Raw genomic sequence first — 21,046 nt, 5'->3', positions numbered from 1 at the left:
TTTTATTATTTACAGAATGAGGCTTTCCGATTCATAAAGGTATTTATCAATATAGTTACTTTAAAGTTTCCTATTGTTACTTTTACATTTGTTATTTTATCCACTTGTGATTAGCTTTTATGTATTTTCTAAGGAAGTATTCTACTATTTTTTAAACATATGGATAGCAACTTATCTAACCTCTGTTTATACAATAATCAATTTTTTCACAGTTATATAATGCCATATAAAATCCATGTAAAAATTGGTCTTTTCTTGGATTCCTATTTCATTCTATTTGTGCATTTTTTTTAATTGGTCTGGAATTGACAAATTTTCCCAGGAACAACAACAACAACAGCAACAACAGAGAGCATGCATTTGTCTCTGTGGTCTTCCTCTTTGCTGGAATCTCAATTCTCTAGCTGCTTTCTTCTATAGCTTTCTGATTCTGCTAAACAGATCATTAACTTTTGGATTTTATACAGCTTTTCTGATTGTTCTTTGCAGGAATGTTGATCTGCCACAAAGTACTCCCTTCTAACCAAAATGTTTCTTATTCTTTCCTCTTTTGTATTTTAACCATATTCAACATACATATTTTGTGCTTTGTGCCTGTTAATTAAGATATTAGAAGTCTTTATAGATCTGATTTGGCTGTCTCTCCTCATTCTGCTGACTCTTGCTCATGGTGCCTTTATCCCTGTGTGTTTTGTTTTAATTTTATTTTATTTGTTCATGTGAACTCAGCCACTTAGGACTATTTTCTATGGGCCTTGGTTAAAGAATGGTATTAAAGGTTTTTCCCATTCATTTTCATCACATAATTGGAAAACAATTATACTAGAACCATTTTAAAAACATATTTGCCTTGAGACTTTCTTTTTTAATGCATCAAGTTTGTGAACTTGAGCAGTAAACCTGCTTAAGGCCAAGGTTTTAATCATGTAATCTCAGGAGATTTTTTTTTAAATCTCTACTCAGTCCTTATGTTAAGACAATACAGATTTTTCAGGTTCTTTCTGAGATGCTTTATGTGGTTCAATTTTATCCTTATATTGAGGATGTATTGCTTTCAGGACTTAGCTATATGCAAGCATTGCTTATTGGAACTCACACCCTGGATAGGCCTTTGGCTTTATTACCTGCCCCCTGACTTCCTCATAAGCCTTAATAAAGAAGCTCATCAGTGTGACCATGAGAAAAATAATGGACAAACCCAAATTGAGGGCACATTACACACCACTTGACCAGTAATCCCCAAAAGTTTCAAGATAATTGCAAACAAGAAAAGTCTAAGAAATGGTTATTATAGGGAGGTACTTTAGCAGGCATGCCAAGTTAAAATAATGTGGTATCCTGGCTAAGATCTAGATATAGACAAAACTAGGTAAAAGCTAATGGAAAACAAATTGTGAAATTTAGTTAAACATAATGTACCAATTTTGTTTCATTAGTTGTGACAAATGTACTGTGATAATGTAAGATCTTAAAAGAGAAAATTGGGTACAGAGTATAGAGTTGACAAGATTTTTTTGTATTAACTGAAACTTCGTGGGTTTATTGAGAGAGAGTGATTCAACTTTATTTGACTTTGAAAATGCTTGCATTCTCTTTCTCTCTTTCTTCCTTCCTTTCCTCAATTCTCCCTACCTGCTTCTTTTCCTCCTGGGATCTCCCCACCTCTCTCTTTCTTACGTAGCTTTTCAACTATTAATTCATTTGTGGCTTTTGAGATTTTTCTTATTTTCTGGTCCAAACAACAATTCACTTGAAATTATGTTTTTAATATTTCATTAAACATTTTAGTTAGTTTTAGAAACAGTTTTGTCAGCGTATCTAACTGCTCATAGTGACAGAAGTCAAAACTGGTACTTTCTTTTTCGCTTCAGTTCAAATATGATTCTAAGTTAGAAACGTCTAGTCATGTGTTTACATAATTGCAAAGAAAGATGAGGAACTGAGTTTTATGAATTTGCTAATCATAAGATGAAAAGTTTCTGAATGATAGAAACAGTAACCAAATAATGTTCCTTCTAAGCCAGATATTTGAAAATGAATGACAAATTAAAAATATTGCTTATTACCTTACAATTTTGTATTACTATACAATTTTGTTATGTTAGTTTTCAATGTGTTTAATGGATTAACGGATAAATCAGATTATACTTTGTCATTAGCAAGAAACAATTGTTTTTAAAAAGACCAGCACCAGGCCAAAATTCCACGTGTGAACTTTCAAGCATAACCATGGGCAATATTGTTCAGAAATTTTATAAGGCTTTGCCTGTCAGGCTTAATAAGAAGCTACCCTTCCCTCACTAGTCTTGGAGTACAGTCAGTACTTGCACTTTTCCAGAAAGAGCTGCTGTCAAGGACCCAGCACTTCTAGATCAACCAAGCTCATGTGCATATCTAAGTGTCCACCCCAGGCACTTCCTGTTGGAAGCCTCCTCATCAGGGACATTGGCTGAGACTTCTAAGCCACCTTTGCAGAGATGTCTTCCTAGAAAAACCTTGACTGAGGCATTTACCCCTATCTGTCCTGGTTGTCATCTGTTCAGAGTCCCACAGGGTTCTGTGGAAAAATGGGACACTGGGAAGCTAGTGACTTTTTCTTTTGCACCTTTCCTGTACTGTCACAGATAATAAATAAATGTTCGGCTGTCACTTTCAGTTTGGCTCATTGTGCTAATTGGCCACCTATACAAAGGCAATTTGCCTATTTTACTTATGAATACTTTTATTGAACTATTGTTAACATAATTTTAATGATAACATGGTTTAATAATGCTTATGTTTGCATGTAGTCAGTACTTTAATACAAATACTTTCATATAATACTTGTACTTTCATATAATACAACTTCAGCAGAATAAATGCTACACAAGACATTATGAAATGTTTTATTTACCTGAGATAATTAATGTTGTAAATTTAATATATCCTTTTCTACCACTGTTATAATGTGGAATGTTGCTACGAGAATGAATTTATTCATAGGCATGAAAAAAGGAATATCTGTGATTAAAATAAGTTTTAAGATGCAAACATCAATTCTTAAAATTCATAATAGATTGATGTATTACTTTTGAAATTGCTAAACAAGGCCATTGAGCAATCACTAGAAAAAAATAGATGAAATAATTTTAACTTTTTTTCTGTTTTCAAGGAAGTGGCAAGAATATACTATAGGATGTTTACACACATTTTTATTTTTATGCATCATTTACTAGTCTAGTACTGTATCATTCAGTGCTGAAATAAAATATTTAATTAGCCAAACATACTCCTTAGCAATATATGAAGTGCAAAACAGTTTATAACAACAATGCAAAGATAAATTTAAGCACATATTCAAGAAGGGTATCGTGTTTTGAAAACAAATTCAAAAAGTCACATTCCTAGCAAAGGATTTAATGACATTGACTGTAATACTGATTTGATAGGATTTATTTCTCAACTAATGAGGAATGTGATTGTGGTGGAGTTGGTAATTAAGAACAAATGCCTAATGGTTATATTTTAGGTGTCAGAAATTATAAAGTAGTAGGAAATTCTCAAGTAAACTCCAGTTATTTTTACTCAAATTGAGAAGCAGTTAGGTCACTTAAATGATAAATATCTTTGTTTTTCATATATTGTTCTGATGCATGAAATGTGCCAAATCTGATGATAAATTTTTGTGTGATGTTATCGTTTTCCTTTAAACGTGTGTTCTGTGTAGATGCAGTCTTCTCTGGCATTAATACATGGTATTCTTTTGTTCTACCAAATAGCATTATCCTAGGGCTTATGTCATTGGTTTCCTTATTAACTTATTTTGTATTGCATATCTCATGTTAGCTGTGAATTCAGGTACATTTTTTTCTCTAAAGCCCTATAAGCTTTATAAAATGAGTTATAATTCAGACTGCTTAACCTATTTTGAACGCTTGCAATTTTAAACTTTCAACATATCCAGAAATGCATTTCATTTGTTTACACTCATTTTATGAAAAAAAAAAAATAAATAAACCTTGGCCTTTAAATAGCATTCTCAAATTTAGAAAATTTGTGATCGGAACTTGCATTATTACTGTCAGTGAAATAGGGTTGAGTTGTAAAAAGATGGTTTTCTCAATTGTCAGATAATACCTAGACTAAAATATTCCCCTTGCTCCAGTTTTAACTGGTTATACTGCCCAATTAAACCAATACTGTGATTCATTTTGGCTGTATCAATTATTCCTGTTCATTTTTTTAATATGCTGAGAACTAAACGTTTAGTTAAGTTGCTAATACAGTAGCATGAATCTGCTAAGTTATTTTTTGCTTAGTTTTCTTTTTTAAACAAAGGCAATTTGAAATCTTAAAGTAAAACTTTGCCAAATTGTAAAGGAAAATAAAATAAATAATATAATTTCCTTTAATCATTACTCTCTTTGGGGAGCTTAGTTTAGGATCTTTATTCTATAAAACCTACAGACTGCCATTTTGCTAATTACCATCAGAGTACATTAGTCTATTTTACATAATCCTCAGTCAATAAGACACTAAGAGACATGTTTGGAAAGTGCATTAAAACATGTCTCTTCTGAGGTTAGATTATAAAAAATCAAAAGCAATTTTGTAAATATAGTTTTTACTGTTTTGATAAATTATTTTATTTTATTGATATAAAGTTTTAAGGGTATGTGAATGACTTGAATTTTGAAAGATTCTCACAGAGCTTACAGAGGGTTTGGGTCTAAGTACTCTAAAATAATATAAAATACTATTTGAAATTAAATTCAGACATATTATTAGATTTAGTATTATTTCTGGAGTTCAAATAAACTTATTTTTGCAGAGTTTGCTTACATAAGCAGGTTATTCAAATACATGTGAGTGCAATTATGGTTTATCTTTCCTTGAAGATCCTCCAGAAATATACAGGAACTGGTTATATAAGTTAATGTTCACAAAGTCATTTATTGGAGCTCTCTTATAAAAATCTAACCTAAACATGGAATTTTTGTTTTCCCCTAATCTGCCTATTTGAAGAAATTTAAATTATCTAAATTATATATTGATGCTGATATTTAACATATTTAAGTTCATTTTCTGATGTTTGGAATTTCTTTGCAGTAAAAAAATACTTAGTAAGTGTTTTGCTTCAGTACTGTGTTTCATTCTTAATTCCTTCAGAATTATTTAGCAGAAATCCACATGGCCAACAGATATTCCTTTTAAGGAAAAGCAAAGGTCAGCAATATGGTCTCAGTAAATGTGACTGTATAGAGAAAGTTGAACATTGAGAGGATTCAAAACACTAGAAGGTTGTCATGTAATTTTCTCACTTTGATTTGTACTCTAATATTTTAAGAAGTGAAGAAGAAAGGAAGTCCAATTAGAATCTAAATATTTTTCTAAAATAAAAATTATATAATTTATATTTATATAAGATATATAAATTATATAAATGTAATTTATATTTATATAGGATATATAAATTATATAAATGTAATTTATATAAATTATGTAATATAATTTATAATTTATATATTATAAATATATTTTATAAATAAAATGTTTATGAATTAAACTATATAATTATTGCAAAATTCAAAGAGAATCTTAAGAGCTGAAAAAAGTAAAAATGAAATAGAAACATTGTAACAATGTGAATTATATACATAAAATCAAAAAACAATGCCATTTATGAAAACTGTATGATTAGCTGACATACACCAGGCAAACTAAGAAGTAAATTTATTTATTGTATTTATTTACTTATTCTCCATAGTTACTACTATATATTCACCTTCATTTGCTCTGCCAAAAATGACAACTATCTTCAAAAATAAACTTGATTTTAGATACATCTAGTCCTTATCTATAGATGTCACTGTGCATAAATGCTACACAGTTAAGCACCATTTTGAGTAAAAACCACATTTTTTCTTAGAAAATAAAGACAGCTAACTTATATTTTTAAAAAGCATAATTAATTTTCTTCATTCCAAAATGTCAAAGTAATTTTGATAGGGACAGTAGGCAGGGAAATTCTGGGCAGAGAGGGCAGGTCAGTCCCCAGTGACGGCCCTACCCTCAAGTCTGGAACTGCCACCGAAAGTGAGTACATTCCTGTTTTCTGACTTAAATGTTGCCTTTTCCAAAACCACCCATGGCCTGCCCCACCCCCATTCTGTGCCCATAAAACCTTATCCTGTGCCCATAAAAACCCTCAGGGATGGCTGGACTCCAGAGGAAGATTATTTTCCTGTTCTGTCCCCTCTTTAGTTCCCCTTCCCGCTGAGAACCACTGTCATCGGCAATAAAATCCCTCACATTTACCATCTCCAATTTGTTCATGGAACCTCATTCCTCCTGGATACCAGACAGGAACTCGGGTGTGGGTGCAAAAGGCTGTCACACTGACCCTCCATTGAGCTGTGAACACTTAAGCCGACCATGGACAGCAAAGCTAAAAGAACACTGATTGTAACACTCTTTCTGGGGTTTCAGGGGTTGTGGGCATCTCCCTAGATGCTGGCGTGGGGCCTCATAGAGTTTCGCTCCTGCTAGTGCCCAAAGGCACTTGCCCTGGCTCCTACCCCCACTCACCTACACTCCCCCTCTTGCAAGGGACGGAAGGCAGTGGGACCAAGCAAGTGGAGTCCACCCCTGCTGGCACCGAAGTGGCCGGCTAGTTCTAGTGCCTGTACACTCCAGTTCCCGCCTATGAAGAGGTCAGGGAAAATTTCCTGCTTCAATTTCAAATGTTCTATAATATTAAGTTTATAAAATCTAATGTTATTTCTATCTTAAAATGCCAAATAGCTTCAGAAATATCTTACTAGTCAAGTGTACAACTGCCCTACAAGGTAGGTTATGATCTTCCTTAAACTAATATTAGCACCATAAAGGAAATAAAGTACAATGTTCATAGCTGACTTTAAGGTGTTCACTCAGAAATTGTGCCTACATGTATAGCTGGTGCTACACTTCTGAATTACAGAAGTGTTGGTTAATAAATCAGTCCCAAATGTTAAATTTTATTCTAGTGTGAATAAAAAGGTTGCTTTTGTTACAAATATCTTCTTATATGCTACTTAGTTGTTGTTATCCTTACTTGCCTTCTGGAGCTTTGGTCACTTTTTGGTTCATTAACCACCGTAATGACCAACTCTGCATGACTTTTCTTAACTTCACATAGGCACAACACAATAGCACCTTGCCTGGGTGCCAGGGTGCACACCTCTATTGAGTTATTTCCTGAGACTTTCTCTTTGACACAGAGGCTTGAGACTTCTCAGACCTGGCTGGAGGCCATGCTTGTGGAAAAAAAATAAATAAGTGGTATGGAATTAACACCCTGCAAGGCAAACATTTCCCTGTTTAGATCAAGAAAGTTGGTAGATTAATTTTTTCTTACTCTCTGCCCTGCCTCACCATGCACTTCCCTAGAACCAGTAATCCTACAGCCTTTCAGAAGAAGTCTCCAGCTACATTAGTCTGTTTTCACAGGGCTATAAAGAAATACCTGAGACTGGGTAATTTGTAAACAAAAGAGGTTTACTTGACTCACAGTACCACATGTCAGGCAGCCTCAGGAAACTTACAATCATGGTGGAAGCCAAAGGGGAAGCAAGGACCTTCTTTATGTGGTGACAGGAGAGAGAAGAATGCATGTGTAGGAGGAAATGTGAAACACTTCTAAAAACATCAGATCTCATGAGAACTCACTCACTATCACAAGAACAGCATGGGGGAAACTACCCCCATGACCCAATCACCTCCCACCAGGTCTCTCCCTCAATATCTGGGGATTACAATTCAAGATAAGATTTGGGTGGGGACACAAAGCCTATCTATGTCACCAGTTAGAAATCATTTTCGCTTAGCTCCATGAGGTAGCAGCTCAGTACTACATCTGTTTGTTGACTTCCTTCTTCCCTGCTTCATTCTTTTCTCTTGTATTCTGTTTCCCTGGGATTGCACTCTCTAATTTAGTAATTAATTTATCTAAGTTTACTCCTCAGTTCTGATTTCTGGTGGAGCCAAATTAAGTAACTTTTCAAAGTTCCTTTTCCATTCTAACATTCTGTTTCTGAGAAGAATATTCCCATGCTGGGATTTTTTTTCTTTTTTTTTTTTTTTTTTACTTTTATTTTAGGTTCAATGTGCAGGTTTCCTCTATGGGTAAATTGTGTACCATAGGAATTTGGTGTACATATTATTTGATCACCCATGTAGTAAGCATAGTACCCCATAGGTAGTTTATCTTTTCTTTTTTTCACATCATTTTTCTCATTTTCAATTTTTGTAGGTACATAATAGGCGCATATATTTATCAGGTACATAACATGTCTTGATACAGGCAGGCAATGTGTGATAATCACATCATGGAGAGTGGGGTATCCATCCCCTCAAGCATTTATCCTTTGTGTTAAAACAATCCAACTAACACTTTTATTTTTAAATGTACAATTATTATTGGCTACAATCCCCTGTTGTGCTATCAAAGAGTATGTCTTACTCATTCTTTGTATTTTTTTTTGTACCCAGTAATTATCCCAGCTCCTCACGACACTTTCCAGACTCTGGTAACCATCCTTCTACACTTTATCTCATGAGTTCAATCGCTTTGATTTTTAGAGCCCACAAATAAGTGAGAACATATGATGTTCCTCTTTCTGTGCCTAGATTATTTCACTTACATAATGATGTCCAGTTCCATCCATGTTGTTGCAAGTAATAGGGTTTTATTCTTTTTTATGGCTAGGTTAGTACTTCATTGTATATAAGTACCACATTTCTTTTTATCCATTCATCTGTTGATGGACACTTAGGTTGCTTTCAGATCTTAGCTGTGGTAAACAGTGCTGCAGCAAACATGGGAGTGCAGATATCACTTCAAAATACTGATCTTCTTTCTTTTGGGTAAATGTCCAGCAGTGGGATTGCTGAATTATATGGTTTTCTATTTTTAGTTTTTTGAAGCACCTCCAAACTGTTTTCTATCGTGGCTGTACTAATTTACATTCCCACCAACAGTGTACAAGGATTCCCTTTTCTCCACATTCTCTCCATTTGTTATTATCTTTTTTATTTGAGATGGAGACTCACACTGTTGCCTGGGCTGGAATGCAGGGGTGCTATCTCGGCTTACTGCAACCTCTGCCTCCCAGGTTCACGTGATTCTCCTGCCTCAGCCTCCAGTAGGTGAGATTACAGGTGCACAAAACCACACCCAGCTATTTTTTTGTATTTTTAGTAGAGACAGGGTTTCACCATGTTGGCCAGACTGGTCTCAAACTCCTGACCTCGTGATCCACACATCTCAGCCTCCCAAAGTGCTGGGATTACAGGCGTGAGGCACCGCACCCGGACTATTATCTATCGTTTAGATACAAGCCATTATAACTGGGGAGAGATGATATCCCATTGCAGTTTTGATTTGCATTTCTGACGCTGAGCAGCTTTTCATATGTCTTTTTTCTATTTGTATGTATTCTTTTGAATCTATTTAAATCTTTTCTCCATTTTTTGTTGAATTATTAGATTTTTTCCTATACAGTTATCTGAGCTCCTTACATATTTCTGTTATTATTCCAGGGATAGGTGGTTTTTCAATTCTCTCCCTTCTTCTACCCTTCACCCTCAAGTAGGCCTTAGCGTCTGTTGTTCCCTTCTTTATGTCCATGTGTATTCAATGTTTCACTCTCACTTATATGTGAGAACCGGCAGTAATTGGTTTCCTGTTTCAGCATTAGTTTGCTAAGAATGACAACCTCTATCTCCATTGGTGTTGCTGCAAAGGACATGATATCTTTCTTTTATGGCTGAATAGTACTCCAATGTGTATATGTATCACATTTTCTGTATTCAGTCTACTATTGATGGGCATTTAGGTTGATTCTCTGTCTTTGCTATTGTAAAGAGTGCTGTAATAAACATACACATGCATATGTCTTTATGGTAGAATGATTTATACACCTTTGGGTATATACTCAATAATGGAATAGCTGGGTTGAATGGTAATTCTGTTTCACGTCTTTTGAGTTCCTTATAGATTCTGGCTATTAGACCTTTGTCAGAGACATAGTTTGCAAATATTTTCTCCCATATTGTAGGTGGCCTGTTTGCTCTGCTGATAGGTTTTTTATTTTTTATTTTTTTTTTGAGACGGAATCTCACTCTGTCACCCAGGCTGCAGTGCAGTGGCACAATCTCAGCTCACTGCAAGCTCCGCCTCCTGGGTTCATGCTATTTTCCTGCCTCAGCCTCCCGAGTAGCTGGGACTACAGGTGCCTGCCACCACGCCCGGCTAATTTTTTTTTTGTATTTTTAGTAGAGACGGGGTTCCACCATGTTAGCCAGGATGGTCTCGATCTCCTGACCTTGTGATCCGCCTGCCTCGGCCTCCCAAAGTGCTGGGATTACAGGCTTGAGCCACCGTGCTGGGCCTGCTGATAGGTTTTTGTTGTTGTTGTTGTTGTTCTTGATTTTTGTGTGTGTGTGCTGTGAAGAAGCTCTTTAGTTTAATTAGATCACATTTCTCATTTTTTGTTTCTGTTGCAATTTCTTTTAGTGTCTTCGTCATAAAATCTTTACCAGGGCTCATGTCCAGAATGGTATTTCCTAAGTTATCTACCAGAGTTTTTATAGATTTAGGTTTTACATTTAAGTCTTCAACCCATCTTGAGTAGATTTTTGTATATGGTATAAGGAAGGGGTCCAGCTTTTATCTTCTGCATATGGCCAGCCAGTTATCCCAGCACCATTTATTAGATAGAGAATCCTTTACTCTTTGCTTGATTCTGTTGACTTTGTCAAAGATCAGGTGGTTATAAGTGTACAGCTTTATTTCTGGGCTCTCTATTCTGTTCCATTGATATATGTGTCTGTTTTCGTGCCAGTACCATGCTGTTTTGGTTCCTGTAGCCTTGTAGTTTACTTTGCAGTCAGGTAACATGATGCCTCCAGCTTTGTTCTTTTTGCTTAGAATTCTCTTGGTTATTCAAGCTATTTCAAGGTGCATATCAATTTTAAAATAGTTTTGTTTTTATCTAATTTTGTGAAAAATGTCATTAGTAGTTTGATAGAAACATCATGGAATGTGCAAATTGCTTTGGGGAATATGGTCATTTTAAAATTATTGGTTCTTCTTATCCATAAGCATAGAATGTTTTTTCATTTGTGTCATATCTACTTTCTTTCAGCAGTGTTTTGTAATTCTCATTGTAGAGATTGTTTACCTCCCTGGCTAGCTGTATGCCTAGGTATTTTATTCCTTTTTGGTGATTGTGAATTGTATTGCATTCTTGCTTTGGCTCTTAGCTTAGACATTTTTGGTATATACAAATGCTACTGATTTATATACATTAATTTTGTATTCTGAAACTTTGCTGAAGTTGTTGATCAGATCTCGGAGCTGTTGGGCAGAGACTATGGGGTTTTCTAGATACAGAATGATATCATCTGCAAACAGAGATAATTTGACTTCCTCTATTCCTATTTGTGTGCCTTTTATTTCTTCTCTTGACTGATTGCTCTGGCTATAACTTCCAGTACTATGTTGAATAGGAGTGGTGAGAGTGGGCATCCCTGTCTTATTCTGGTTCTCAAGGGGAATGCTTCCAGTTTCTACTTATTCAGGATGATTTGGGCTGTTGGTTTGTCATAGATGACTCATTATTTTTAAGTATTTTCCTTCAATGCCTAGTTTGTTGAGGGTTTTTTAACATGAAGTAATGTTTAATATTACCAAAAGCATTTTCTTCATCTATTGAGATGATCATGTGGCTTTTGTTTTTAGTTTTATATGGTAAATCACATTTATTGATTTGTGTAATTTGAGCAAACCTTGCATCCCAGGGATAAAGCCTAATTGACTGTGGTGGATTCGCTTTTTGATATGCTGCTGGATTTGATTCGCCAGTATTTCGTTGAGAATTTTTACACCTATGTTCATCAAGGATATTGTCTTGAAGATTTCTCTTTTATTTGTTGTATCTCTGCCAGGTTTTGGTATCAGGGTGACACTGGCCTAATATAATGAGTTTGGGAGGAGTCCTTCCTCTTCAATTTTTTGAAATAGTTTCAGTAAGAATGGTACCAACTCCTTTTTAGGTATCTGGCAGAATTCAACTGTGAATCCGTCTGGTCCTGAGCTGTTTCTGGTTGATAGGGTGGGAAATTTAAAGTTCAGAAGTTTGCCATGATGTTACATCTTCTAAGCTACATCAGTGCAATTTAACCAGTATCTTAGAAAATTCAGACGTCTGTTGCAGAAAGGTCTGTTTCTAGATATTTAGAAGTCTGAGGAGTGTTTGCTTTGGCATCACTTAAGTGCTATACATTTAGCCAAGAATTTGGAATAAGAATTTATCAAACAGAAGAATTAAATATTTTCAAAAATTATAGCTTGAAGTCTTCAACAGAAAAGAAGACTGTTTGGAAATAACATTTAAAAAATTAACGATGTATTTTATTTAACCCAATTATCCCAAATATTACATTTTCCATAAGACATTATCATAAGACATCATCAATGAGGTGTTTGATGTTGTGAATATTGTCATCAAATTTGGTATATTTTATACTTAGAACACAACTCAATTTGAACTAGCCACATGTCAAATGCTGAGAAGCCACATGGGGCTAGTGGCTATCATATTCAACAGCACTGACATATATTGTTCTACCATACACACTATGTAGCGCTTCATCTGCTCCACTAAATATATCTTGGTCGTGTTCTTGAAGAGGATATGCAGCTATGCTTCACTGTCTAAGAGCTTCATAATGTTCTATTACATGGCTGTTACAAGTAGGGCTTAAATGACTCTCAATGTGAAAAGAAAGAGTAAGGAAACTATATACATTATGAATGAGATAAAATGTTCCTTTGTTATAGATGAGCAAATTAAATTTCAGTTAAGTTATGCAATTCAAATGGAGTCACAGGAAATTTTAACAGATCAATATATTAAGCCATTTAATATAAAATATTTTTTATATATTTTATATATAAATTATATTTTATATATAATATATAAATTTATTTATATTATATATAAATTTACTTATTTATTTATATATATATAAATTATATATATATATTTCAGATGGAGTCTTGCTCTGTTGCCAGGCTAGAGTGCAATGGTGCAATCTCAACTCACTGCAACCTTCACCTCCCAGGTTCAAGCAATTCCCCTGCCTCAACCTGCCGAGTAGCTGGGACTACAGGTGTGTGCCACCATGCCCGGCTAATTTTTTGTATTTTAGTAGAAACGGGGTTTCACCATGTTGGCCAGGATGGTCTCGATCTCCTGACCTCGTGATCCACCTGCCTCAGCCTCCCAAAGTGCTGGGATTACAGGTGTGAACCACTGCGCTCAGCCTACTAAGCCATATTCATTTACATTTTAGTTGAGTATCAAGATTGGAAATCCAAAAAGATTCAGTACTTTTAACCATAACTGAAAGAGATAAAGATAGGAAGTTAATAGAATCATCATCTACAGTTCTATTGTGGAAATAACATTTTGAAATGACAGTGATGTGAAACAATTTTCAAGTCTTCTCAGTATTAAATTAGTAAGTATATTCAGCATTATAATGCATAATGATATTTAATCTTTCAAACTGTTAATACTTGGGCAAATAAACTTTAAAAAATAGTGTCAGCCATCATTTGTAAATTTTGTAATAAATCACTTTATATAAAAAATTCAGCATATGTTGGGCTGTGCAAACTGGCAACTGCTCAAAGTAAAAATTGCCAAATATGTTAGGATTATTTCCTTTATTTAATACAGAAATTGGTATTTGATGTTTGTATATGCCTAGGAACCTGCGGAAATAAGTATAAACTCATTTCATTTCAAACAAATGTTCTGTCTCTATGGAATTCTGGAATTTAAATGCAAACCTCTGAGGTTAAACAACCATGTTTCCGATTACAGAGTTTTACTATGTCATGTGTGCACACATTAAAAAAAAAATCAGTACGAAACTCACTCTTTGTTGTCAAATAAGGAATAGTAAATTAATTTTGCTTTTGAATTACGTGGAATTGAATTATACAAGAAAATCTTGGCAATGTTCCTTCTTTTAATTAACGTTTTGTCAGATCATCAATCTTACTTCCTCCCGGTGTGTTAATATTCAATTTGTTTAATATTTACTTAAGCCCACATCTCTTTCCTAAAGAAGAATTCCTATGTAGTTAGTTAAGATGTCTCTAAGCAGTGTAACAAAAGCAGTGGGGATAATTTCCCACCATATTTAACAAACAAATGAAGTGCTCAGTTCTCCATAATGAAATCCAGAGTACTTTCTTAATGAATTAGGTTAGAAGCCTACACACAAGTTTTGCAGGTAACTATAATATGTAGGACAATAAAGCCAGTTTTTTTTAAAGAATAATAATCTTAGTATAACAAAAATTTTTTAATAGTGGCTTTACACCTCCAAGGCAAATATTATTTTTCCTTCAGAAATGCAAACAGAGATGATTATTTCTCAATTTGGTCACAAAATTGAAAAAAAAAAGACAAAGAAAACATGTTTTTTACCCTCTAGTTATTGGCTTTGTCCATTTCAGAAGCTTTGTGCTGAAGACATTAGAAGGTGCAATTACCTCATGGATCAGTGGCTACTAAGCTGATATACCATTGATTTTTTAAATCATGAGGCGAGGCAGAGCACAGCTGAAGTGGATCAAATGTCTCAGTCCTGTTAGAAGGTCTTTTTTACCCATGTCTTTGCTGTACCTATGCAAGGAAGAATCAATCAGGTAGGAAAGATTGTTGGTAATATTTCATCTGCAATAGGCAAAGAGAAGAAATTTTATTTTAAGAGTTAGTTTTTATATAAAATTATGTCATAATTATTTCTATGGAATTGCCTGGATCATTAGTAGAATATATTGACAAAGAGTTAGGCATGAGGTTGGCTGCAAATAAAAATGAATGAACTAAGAAGAAAGTATTTTCTTGGTCTTTTAATTAAAACTCAGGAACTCAATCATTCAAAGATTATAGACTCCAAACTGACTCGCTATTTGAATAGTCATGTTGTGTATGCTAATCTTTGAAAGAAATTTAATCTATTTATTTTAAATGCTATTACACACACACTCACACACACATGCACACGCACACACAGAACAGCAAAATGCAGATGACTCAGAAGTAGGAATTATGGCCACTGTTATGGAGAGAATCACCAATAGGGGCTCCAACCAGAACTCAACAAACACTTCAGGTTTCATATTTCAGACTAACTGAAGCAGTTTTTAGATATTTTTGGGGGGTTTAAGAGTTTATTGGTAAGCCATCCTAGATTTTAAATCCGTTTCTCATACACACATAGATCCTTTTTGGGAAGCATCCAGCTTAATAAGTTTAAAGAATGAATATACCATTGACATATTTTTATTTTCCCATATTAACATTTTTTCAGGTTATTGCAAAGACAGCTAAAAGCAAAAGGAAAACTAATCTGAAAAAAAAAGAAATAAAGCAAGGAAATAAGAAATGAACAATGGAGGAAGGTAGGAAAGAACAAGGGAACTAAGGAAGATATGATAATTAATATGTATCCACTCTTATCTCATGAAAATAGTTTCTTGGGAGTTTTTTTTCTAATAAAGTTTATAGCTATTGAACAAATCCTTTATAATGTCCAGAACAGCACAACTCAACTTTTCTGCACTTTTGATGGTGGAAATAACAGTAAGTTAAAGCCAAATATTTGAAAGATAATATATCACAGTAGACAAGAGAAAAGATTAGAGCCAGATACCATGAGATGGAATCCTAGTACGACTTACTAATCATGTGGCTTCTGCAAGTTACTAAAGCCTTTCGTGTATGTCCATGCATTCCCTCCTTAAATTAGGATTAATATTAGTAATTTTCCACGGGATTGCTGTGCACGTGATTCTAAAGTTCTTAGTGTCTGGTACAGAGTAAGCACTACATAAGTATTAGCAATAAATATTATTTTAAAATTATTTTTCAGGAAAGAACAAATACATAAAAAGTCTTTGAAATCAATATTGTCTCCTTGAAAACATTCATCTTTTCTCAGATTCTAAACCCAGCAAAACTTCCTCTTTCTTATTACTGTCTCACGTTTGTCTTCATCCTCAGATGTACTCCTTTCTCTCCCCCAGCCTTCCTCTAAACCTACCTGTGATCCTCCTCAGGGTTTCTGTCATTTGAGCATCCCTCTGTCACAGACACTTCGCTTCCAGGACTTCCGTGTACCTTGGGATAGGTGGTGTTTGTCTGGGTTTTGCCCCACCAACCCCTCTGGCATTGTTTGCTTAAGCCAGTAGTCTCTCATTTGGTGGCCTTTGCTGGATTAGCAATTTACTACCTGCCTGAACGCAAAGACATTCCTTCTAAATGTACAAGCTTCTTGATAGACTGTGGTTGCTAAACTGCCTTACAGGAATGTATCTGGATTCCTTACTCAGCTGAAGAAACTTCCCAGCAACTCTCCTCCTCTCCAGAAAAGTGTCTGCTACAGAGTAGACATTCAATAAAAAATTGTAAATAAATTAAGTTGGTTAATATTGAGATTACTTTTACACTCTACCTTTGAGAACTTGTAAGATATTTAGATAAGAATATTTTAGGATTATTTCAATTCAAAAATATAAAAATTAATATGTTTTAATTGGCATTTCTGATTAAGTTTCAAGGATTTTAAATAACCAAAATGTACTAGATTAATATTATATCTTATCACTTTTATTTTTGTTTAGAGAAGCAATAATTTATGTATTTCTCCACACGATTGGAATTAAAATTTAAAATTTAACTGATGGGTTGAATTTATTAACATTTTCTTTCCAGTGTTTGAGACTTCCAAGAAGATTTTTGTCTCAGAGTTTAATGACTGGTGATTTATCTTCTACTGTATCAGTTTAAGAGAAAAAATTCGCAGTGGTGCCTAAGACACATTGGGACACAAAAACAATAGAACAAAAGGTTGTCGGACAAAATATTTTTTCTATGTATTTGGTCATTAATTTCTGCCATCTCATCTTACATATGTATGGGGAGCTGTGCTTTCTCCCTCTACGATCTGTTTTCTTATTATAAACTCTTGTCTGTGAGAGAACTTCTATTTTAATCAAATAGAAATATGGCTGAAAACTAGATTTTTAAGCCAGTATATTATTAGAAGTTAAAATAAATATGCTTATACAGACATCAGAATGTGAAAGTTTCTCTCATCTATGTCTTGCCTAGAAAAAGGAAAGCTTCTTTTTAAACAGTTCATATAATATGGACCTTTTATGAACAAAATGAGCAAAAATCAATAAAACATGTCAGCATCTATCCGAATATTAGTATATAATACTTAAATGTATGCATGCACCGCATTTTTAATTTAATGTTGCCCATTATTTCCATTTTCTTTTATTCTGTAAAAATGTAATAGATTATTTATACAGTAAGTTAGCCCTTATAATGTAATGCTAATTCACCCACATCATTCAATATGGCATAGTAGTGCAATTATAATAATGGCAATGATTTGTACATTTATACTCCATTGTGCTTGAGAGTCTAAAGGTATGCTCATTTGTTCAGATTTTCCCATGGAGCGAGCATGAAAGTTCAGTGAAATTCATCAAGGGCATTTCCACTCTACCTTAATAGCTAGGTTAGAATGTGGAAAAGAATCATGTTATGACATACTCGAGGCTCTTTTTGTCTCTTGGCTGAAAAATCTATAGGAAAGGGATTGTACTTATGTCAAAATGTGTAACACATAAGAAACAATTAGCTTTACATTAAATTTTTTTCCTTTAAAATAGAGTATATTATTTTAAAATAGCAAAAAAAAAGTTTATTTCCTTACATATTTAATGATTACTTTGTGATGATTTTAAAGCATAATACCAAAAGTAAACTAACTGCCCTTACCTGATAAAATATTCTATTAGAAGTGGTTTCAGGGTTTATAAATTTTTTTCTCACTAGGGTAAGGATTCGAATTCTGAAACTCTGTTAAGAATACACTAGAGTTGAACAAATAAGTAAATGTATCTTACCATGAGAGTCAGGTTTCACATTGTTAGAAAAAAATGGCAAATAAGGAAAGAGGACAGCTGAAATAAATCTTGTAATGTTGCATTTAATCGAGGTATTAATGTGAACTTGTGGCTTTAAAAATACATACAGGAAGATAGATTTAGAAATATAGAGATGTCTGTGTGCATGGGTTTAATATACATACATGTATTTCCAAGCTCTATTCACTGAGAAGTTCTAGAAGCAAGGATATCCTAGTAGCAATGGGCACACCAGAACATATATGTTGATTAAAAAAATATTGTTCCACAACAAAAATAAACAAGATCTTTAGAGAACTGGTTGGTTTCAAAGCTAGGATGGGGAAATATAAGATATCCTGGAGAATCTTGTGATAACAAAAAGAAAGTACACAAAAATGTATAGGAGCATTCCAAAAAGCACAAGAATCAACATGAAAGGGTTCCCAATAGCCAAAGTTGCAAAAACGTCACTAACAATATAATAACAGTAGTAGAATATAAACCACAGAATAAAATAGATGTACATGAATGTACAATAATTTAAAGTCTTAAATAAATAAGTAAATAAAGGGAAAATGCTAGCTCTTCCTTCCAAAGAATTCCAGTTAGTAAATGTAGAAGAAATGAAGACAATAGAAAATATCATTAGAACACTACGCTCACACTTGTAGCTAAGGCTCACTGATGGATGCTAAAACTAATGGGTAAGAATAAAGTCGGGTTTTTGCATGGTCTTAAGTATCTCTCCTAGAACATTTATTAAAGACAAAGAATACAGTAACTTTACAGTGGAGTGTCTGGTAGATACCAACTAAACCAAGTGATCAATGTTAATATTGCCAGTGCTGATACATTAATATAAAGTACCTGCTGATATCATGCATTATGAAAGGTATATAACATATGCGGTAATCTTGGCCAAAGAATATATAACCTTAATCTAATAACAAGAAAATATTATATAAAATCAAATGAAGAGATAGTCTACAAAGAACTGAGGAGTACTCATCAAAAGTGCCAAGGCCATTAAAGAGAAATAGGGCCGGGTATAGTAGCTCATGCCTCTAATCTCAGCACTTTGGGAGGCCAGGAGTTTGAGACCAGCCTGGGCACATGGTGAGATCCTGTTTCTACAAAAAATTAAAAAATTAGACAGGTGTGGTGGCACCTGGAAGGCTGAGGCAGGATGGCTTGAGCCCAGGTGGTGGAGGCTGGAGTGAGCTGTGATCGATCACCCCACTGCATTCCAGCCTGGGTGAGGGAGCGAGACTCTGTCTCCAAAAAAAGCAGGAAGGACTGAGAAACTGTCACAGATTGGAGGAGGATAAGAAATGCAACTAAAAGATATAATGTGGGCTCATGGAATGCATGATCCTGGAATAACCAAAAAGGTCTTTAGATAATGGAATTCTATGAATGTTAATTTTTTTAGTTTTGGTAATTACCAGCATATCTCCAAGATGTGGCAGGTTGCTTTCTAGACCACTGCAATAAAGCGAATGTCTCAATAAATCAAGTCTCACAAATTTTTTGGTTACCCAGTGCATATAAAAGTTATGTTTACACTACAATGTAGTCTACTAAGTGCACAAAGCATTATATTAAAAAAATTGTACTGTAATTTAAAAAAATGTTTTATTGCCAAAAATTGCCAACAATCATCTGAGCACTCAGCCAGTTTTTATCTTTCTGCTGGTGGATGGTCTTGCCTCAACATTGATAGCTGCTGACTGATCAGAGTGTGGTTACTGAGGGTTGAGATGGCTGTGACAATTTTAAAAAAATAAGCCAACAAAGAGCTTTGCCAAATCAACTTACTCTTCCTTTCACAAAAGATTTATCTGTAGCATGTGATTGAGAACATTTTACCCACAGTAGAACTTCTTTCAAAATTGGAGTCAATCCTCTCAAACTCTGCTACTGCTTTATCAACTAAGTTTATACAATATTCTAAATTCTTTTCTTTTCTTTTCTTTTTTTCTTTTTTTAGATGGAGTTTCACTCTGTTGCCCAGGCTAGAGTGCAGTGGCACAATCTTGGCTCACTGCAAGATCTGCCTCCTGGGTTCACGCCATTCTCCTGCCTCAGCCTCCCGAGTAGCTGGGACTACAGACGCCTGCCACCATGGCTGGCTAATATTTTTGTATTTTTAGTAGAGACAGGGTTTCACTGTGTTAACCAGGATGGTCTCAATCTCCTGACCTCAAGATCTGCTCGCCTCGGCCTCCCAAAGTGCTGGGATTACAGGTGTGAGCCACTGTGCCTGGCCTGTTGTTATTTCAATGATCTTCATGAGGACTAGATTCCATCTCAAGAAACCACTTTGCTCACACACAGGAAGCAACTCCTTCTCCATTAATATTTCATTAGAAGACTGCAGAAACTCAGACGCATATTCAGGTCCCATAAATTTTAGTTCTATTTCCACTACAGCTGCAGTTACTTTCTAACCTGAAGTCTTGAACCCCTCAAAGTCATCCACGAGGGTTGAAATCATCTTCTTCCAAACTCTAGCTAATGTTATTTCAACTTCCTCCCATAAATCATCAATGTTCTTTTTTTGTTGTTGTTGTTGTTTTTTTGTTTTGTTTTTTTGAGACGGAGTCTTGCTCTGTCACCCAGGCTGGAGTGCAGTGGTGTGATCTCTGCTCACTGCAAGCTCTGCCTCCCAGGTTCACACCATGCTCCTGCCTCAGCCTCTCCAAATAGCTGGGACTACAGGCGCCCGCCACCACGCCCGGCTAATTTTTTGTATTTTTAGTAGAGACGGGGTTTCACCGTGGTCTCGATCTCCTGACCTCGTGATCCGCCCGCCTCGGCCTCCCAAAGTGCTGGGATTACAAGCGTGAGCCACCGTGCCCGGCCTCAATGTTCTTAATAGAATTTAGAATGGTGAATCCTTCCCAGAAGGTTTTCAATTAACTTTGACCAATGTATCAGAGAAACAACTATTATGACACCTATGACCTTACAGAATGTAAGGTCTTTTTTAAATAAGATCTTTTTTAAATAAGA

The sequence above is a fragment of the Hylobates moloch genome, unplaced genomic scaffold, assembly GCF_009828535.3.
Source record: "Hylobates moloch isolate HMO894 unplaced genomic scaffold, HMol_V3 SCAFFOLD_6, whole genome shotgun sequence".
In the NCBI taxonomy this organism is placed as follows: Eukaryota; Metazoa; Chordata; class Mammalia; order Primates; family Hylobatidae; genus Hylobates; species Hylobates moloch.
Note: the sequence above shows the minus strand (reverse complement) of the source record.